Source organism: Lathyrus oleraceus, chromosome 1 (assembly GCF_024323335.1).
Source record: "Lathyrus oleraceus cultivar Zhongwan6 chromosome 1, CAAS_Psat_ZW6_1.0, whole genome shotgun sequence".
Lineage (NCBI taxonomy): Eukaryota > Viridiplantae > Streptophyta > Magnoliopsida > Fabales > Fabaceae > Lathyrus > Lathyrus oleraceus.
Window position 1 is genome coordinate 423,963,856 of NC_066579.1, and position 6,968 is coordinate 423,970,823.

The window sequence follows — 6,968 nt, forward strand, 5'->3', positions numbered from 1 at the left end:
TCATGTGTAAATCGTAGGATAAATTACCCCACAAGTTTCTATAATATACCCTATACACTCTAGGGCTGGATAGACTAGCGATTTTGGTCTCAAACCTCCACTTCAGCCCAAGTTTCTCTTCTTAGTCGTTAAGAGTTTATTTTGAGCATTTTTTAATGTATCATATATATTATCAAAGTATCACGTAAAAATACAAAAATGTTTTTAGATTTCAGAGATACATTTTCGGGCGCATCCTAAACACCACATTCTAGACCAATTCAGAGTCATGCCCTAGTGTCATACATCCTAAATTTTACCTTGAGTTTTTCAACTGCATCAACGCAACATAAATCATCTCATTTTTATCACTTCAGTTAAAAGCATTCCTCAGGGTTTAGATGAAAAATCAGGAGTTCAGTCATTTTTATTTGGTCTTGATGACATTCATTCAATCATTTGTTGATTAAGAAGTCAAAAGACTTGGTTTCTCAATCTCAATGCATTGTTCATTCCATTGCATCTCACTTCAGAGGTTCAGAGGGTAGCAACCAAGATTACAGTCGTTATATGAATCTTTATAGGGTTTTAATTGTGTTTGAGAATCGGGAGCGAATGGTCCAAGACTGATTCATTTGCATTTGATTGTCTATTCACAATTTCTTGATTAGTAATTCAGTGCATTCACAAGATGTTTGCATTTTATACGTGTCACAACATGCATTTCATTCCGCATTTTATTTAAAATGTCACTCAAATAATTTTTTAGATTTACAAACATACCAGTTGAATCAATTTTCAAATGTACGTCGAATTAGCGGACGAAAAATTTAAAAATTGAACTTGCATATGTCAGTTTTATTAATCTACGATTTGCGTAGTTTAACTTGACGTGCTCGTTATAATTTTTTGACTACTTTTTCGGTTGAATTTTGATCAACTTGAGCCTTTTAGTCGAACGATTTTTATTTTAAAATCTAATCAAAATCTTTATGTTTTCGAGAAGTTTATTTTGCACCAATCATTTTTATGCATCAAGTTTAATTTTTTCGATCATTTATGCATCCGTTTTTATTTTCATTTTTATCCATTTTTTTGTTTTTATTTTTATTTTTTAAACCAAATTAATAAGTAGATTTATTTAGATTAAAGTTTTTTTAATTCAATTTAATTTTGTGTTATTGATTTTTTATTATTTTTGTTAAAGTTTAATTCTTTTAGCTTTATTTTGAATTAGAAAAAATGTTTTTATTAATTTAGAATTTAGAGAAAAATTGAGATATCTTCTCTCCACTTCATGGCAGCCACGTGGCACCAAAGGAGAGGAAAAATTTTCTTTGTATTTTTTTCCTTTCCTCAAATATTTGTCTCTCTGACGTGTATTTATTACTCAGATTTTTTGTGACAATTCTCTTCCTCTTCAATATCATCACCTTCCACCTTGTAATAATCCAAACCCATCCACCACCATCACGCTTTAAACAACAATACACTTCATTTTTCTCTTTCTTCCATACACACCTCACAACCATGTGAACTAAAATATCACCATCATCATCTCAGTTCATTCTCATTCATCTTCACACCTTACAACATAAACAACACAACATCACTACAACCATTGAATAACTAATCCATATTGAAATTCTGGTATCAGATATAAGATGTCGAAGGTAATGTCACGACACTAATATCTGAGTAATGTAAACAGAATAAAGATAGAGAATAGTAATGTAAGATACACAAGCAATTGTTAACCCAGTTCGGTCCAACTCACCTACATTTGGGGGCTACCAAGCCAAGAAGGAAATTCACTAAAATGGAATCAGTTCAAAGACTCTTCGTACACTTCAACAAGTTACAGTCTTTCTCACCTAATCTCTACCCGTGCAATTTCTACCTAAGCACTCTTAGATATGAGAACCCACTCATTGCCCTACAATCACACCTGTGATCTTAAACAACAATCCCTTGAGAAAAGAAAACACTTTTCAATAACACACTCTTGATTTTACTTCACAGTTTCAATCAAGAAGACACACTCTTGATCTTGCTTAACAACTTTTGATCAAGAAGACACACACTTGATATTGCTTCACAGTTTTGATCAAGTAGACACACACTCTTGCTTAACAACTTTAGAGTGACAAATTACAACCACAAATCAGTCCAATTCAATCATCAAAAGATGACTTGAATGGCTTACAAGTCTCACGATTAAACAGACACAAACCCTAACTCTCACTCTATATTTCGCTCAATATTGGTTGTGTGTTCAATCAGGTTTTCTACGTCCCTTTTTATAGAAGCTTTCAGTTGGGCTTGGACATCTTGAAAACCCTAAATCTATTTTCCAATCAAATCTTATTATGACAGTTGGTTAGATCTCCTTGGAAAATAAGTAAATCAGGTTGTAATCAATGATTGAATGCGCCTGCAAATTAGATCTTAAATCATACATAGATTGCCATTAAATGTGCAATCACAAAACACCAGACATTCACACTGAATGTTCTGTGTACAGGATGTCATGACATCGGGTCTGACATCCTGGAAAAATCCTGCATAATTCCATAATTCCTTTTATAACTTCCAGCAGGTACAACCATATTAGATGCCATGACCTTGTGTATGACATCTTGAAACAATCCTGCATGAACATGTCTGTCATTTAAACTCCAGCAGGTACACACATATCAGATGCCATGACCTTGTGTATGGCATTCTGAAACAATCCTGCATGATCATGTTCTTGAATTCCAGCAGGTACATAGAATATCTCATGTTAAGACATCACACATAACATCTTGTGAACACTCTTTGTTTTACCAAAATTGTTGTCAACACTTAGAATCAACACATATTACCATTTCAATCACCAACAACAACTAAAAAAAATTGAAAAAAAATGAACAAACATCATCATCATCATCATCACCTTCATCAACAAACCGAAAACTCATCTTCTCCACCATAACTTCACAAGCAGTCTCTAACTGTGAGTGCAACTTTCCGTTTAGGTGTATTTTGTATGAAGTTAAAACTAGGGTACTTTAGCGTTTATGTACATTGGACGGTATCATATGAGTCTAGTTGTGCATTTTTGAATTATGAAGCATGACAAGATGATTGGAAATAGTTAAGTGAAGATTTATGCATCAAGAAACAGTTTTGTGCATCAAAAATTCATTTGTGGGTGGAAAACTACTTATAGGTCGTTACATACGCTTTACAGGTCGACCTATAGAAGAAAAATTGTCTATAGGTCAACACATACGATTATAGGTCGACCTATAGATGAATTTTTTCAACTACAGGTCGACACACATGTTGCACTATTGAAGTTTGTAGGTTCTGACTCATGTGCCTCCTTTTCAGATCGACACATAAGCAACACATAACATGTACAAGTCGACACATGACTTGTATAGGTCGACCTATAGATAAAAAATCTTTAAAATTGCTTTTTCTTTCTATTCCATTTGCATTCCCATTGCTTTTAATATGTTTATATATATATATATATATATATATATATATATATATATATATATATATATATATATATATATATATATATATATATATATATATATATATATATATATATATATATATATATATATATATATATATATATATATATATATATATATATAACATCATTGTCTAGTAAGGTTTCTAATAAGTAAAATTTAATACGAAATCGGGATTTCAAAGCATTCTCATCATCTTCAATCTCTCTTCTATATCTAAACACAATCAAACTACACATAATTATTTTTTGATTGGGTGTCATCTAGGTTATGGTTGATAACATTCAATTAGGTTGTTTGTACCGTTGATATTGAGTTGAGAACTTTGAGGATTTCAATACAGAAAACCAAGGTGGGATTTTTCTTCAAGATCGTTGGGGTTTGAAGGTTTTGGACAAGATTACGCAATCCGGATCCGATCGAGTGAAGTCTTTGAAGAATGAGAGGTCATTGGGAAAAGGAGTAGAGTTGGACGGTGGATCACATTCGTAAATCTTGAGTTTCAACAAGTGTACACTTGAAATTAATTTGACCGAGTGAAAGCTTTGAAGAAAAAGGGGTTTCGTTCAAAGAAGTAGCGTGAGACGGTGAGTTGAAGTGGCATTGTTGGTTACTTGATCAATCTATGATCAAGGGTTTTGAAGGCGGTAGAATCAACATCAAGCTTATGGATAGATTTCTACATCTCTTGTATTCTCACATTTGCAAAGTAAGATATAATATAATATCTCAATTCGAATTCAAATTGAGGGCAGAGATACCCAAAGCGAGGTCGATTGGGGAACTGCCTAAACAAATCTCTCTCTCTCTCTCTCTCTCTCTCTCTCTCTCTCTCTCTCTCTCTATATATATATATATATATATATATATATATATATATATATATATATATATATATATATATATATATATATATATATATATATATATATATATATATATATATATATTCGATTCGCAAATTGTCGATTGCATCGGTCATTTGATCAATTTTGTTTGGATCGTAATTTTGAACATATTTTGGTGTTGTTATGTAGATCACAAACCATTTGGTTGTGGTGGATTTCTAGCATAACAATACCATATAGAATTCCAAACATTATTGATCGCACACTAAGTGTTCGACAAATTTCCTCACTTTTATTTTTGTGTGAATTATCATTGGAGATGATTTTTCCGTATTACTTAGCATTTAACTAGTTGTGATTAGTTGTTGTTGATCGATTTGGGAATCATTATCTTACCGTTGCCTTTAATATGTATATCTGAATTTTTTGATAGTGAATCTGGTTAGACGATTTTTGATTCGGGATATTTGTAACTTGCTTCCGCGCCATAAATTTTTAAAACCTATTTTTATCATTTTTAAACTCGGGATCTATTCACCCCCTCTAGATTTAAACCTATCGTTTAACAGTAACCACACTCATAACAACGCCCATCATCATCATCATCCATCGACCTCTACAATAAACAACACAAACTCCACAAAATCTCACACTCCGTCCACCCTGTTGACGTTCAGAATGCAACATTCAAAATGACGTTGGCAATGAAAGATTCACATTACCTCAATGGGGAACCTAGAGATAAGCCATCAATGGTGTTTTGAAAAAAATTAAGGTTTTATAAAGAGATAATTGGAGAAATGATTTAAATATAAATGAAGTTTATAATGCAATAACAATAAATTACCACAGTAAAATCCACTCGGACATTCATGTTAACAGTTAAATTTCAAATGCTAGCCACGTGTCATGCCAATTCATATTTTGTTAGAGACACTTAACATTAAAGACCAAATATATAAATAAAAAATATTTAGAGAACCATTAATTTTTTTTAAGAAACTAAAAATAAAATTATCAAGACCAAAAACATATTTAATTCTAAAAAATATTACATTTAATTATTATGACTCATATTTCCATTTTTTTCTTTTTCTTTTATATTTAATTTAATTTAATTTAATTTAATTGTCATAATTTTATTTTATTTTAATATTTTTAACTTTCATAATTTTAACCTCCCTAACCGGCACGTGAATGTCCCCACACTACACTACGGCAAGAGCCAGATATGGATATATGCTATTTCGGCAATATAACATAAAAAGGGGCATTCGGAGAATCAAACTCCGGACCTCTCGCACCCAAAGCGAGAATCATACCACTAGACCAAATGCCCTGTTGTGTCAAAATCCCTTTATAAACAATACAAAACACTTTTTCTTAATCTTTATTGCATTCAAATGAAACTACCCAAGTTCTTTCCTCAATCCTTCGTTCTCTGGGTTTCACCCATACTCATTGCCTCACACAATCTCCTCCAAGTACATCCATGAACTGTAACCACGCCACTCTCCTTTGTCTTTCTCTCCCACCACCACCACTGAATTCAAATCGTGTCATTTTCCCAAAATGCCATCCTACAATTCCCTTATCCAACAAAACCCTTTTGTGCAAACGATTCTTCTTAGAATCAATGCTTCTTCAAAGAGTGATAATGCTCAATCACCAAATTGGTCTAAGTGGATCCCCGCAGGCTCTTTCGTTGCTGATAAAGTTTTCAGATTGACTTTCAGTGCTACCGCTAGTCCCATTGGACAATTTGTATCTTCCCCCACTATGTTTCTTCACTCTATCAATCCTAGGGTCAAATTGGTAACCAAAATTCACTCTTGTGCATTATTACGTGTTTTACCATCATTGAATTGCCTAGTGTTTTAGTTTTGGAATTTAGGGTTTCCCAATTTTTTTTAACCATAAGAGCATGAAAAAATTATTTTTTGTCAGTTTTACTGATAGTTAAGTTTTTGATATCTGATAGATATACTGCTTTTAATGAAGGCTCAACTATTAGTGGTAATTCTTATGATAAATTGTTAGGGACATGTTAGCAATTATTAGCTGATAGAGTTATGTAGATGTTATATTTGAATAGTTTGTTTTTGTGAACTTTGGTATTTAATCGGTCTAGTTTTACAGGTATGGCTTTTCGTTCTGGTTGTTCTACCGACAAGGTCGCATATAATTATGCGATTTGGATTAGTAGCATACTTGACTTTGCTTTCAGTTTGGACTCTACCAAGAAATGCTTGGATGGTAAGGAATTGTTAATCCTTGGCTTATTCTCTGTTCGCTTCCCGTAACTCGCAATTTGTTTACAGTTGTTTTTGTCTTGAAAACCCTAAATCTATTTTCCAATCAAATCTTCTTATGACAGCTGGTTAGATCTCCTTGGAAAATAAGTAAATCAGGTTGTAATCAATGATTGAATGTGCCTGCAAATCAGATCTTCAATCATACATAAATTGCCATTAAATATGCAATCACAAAACACCAGACATTCACACTGAATGTTCTGTGTACAGGATGTCATGACATCGGGTCTGACATCCTGGAAAAATCCTGCATAATTCCATAATTCCTTTTATAACTTCCATTAGGTACA

General features: G+C 32.5%; 1 non-coding gene and 1 pseudogene across 1 annotated transcript; one reads left to right on the plus strand and one right to left on the minus strand.

Moving 5' to 3' along the window:
- Nucleotides 1–5,630: 5,630 nt before the first annotated feature.
- On the minus strand, nucleotides 5,631–5,702 carry TRNAP-UGG (transfer RNA proline (anticodon UGG)). Its single transcript has one exon. It is a non-coding gene; the product is annotated as a tRNA-Pro (tRNA).
- Nucleotides 5,703–5,762: 60 nt separating this feature from the next.
- LOC127113734 (protein ABCI12, chloroplastic-like) lies at nucleotides 5,763–6,634 on the plus strand (annotated as a pseudogene).
- Nucleotides 6,635–6,968: the final 334 nt, after the last annotated feature.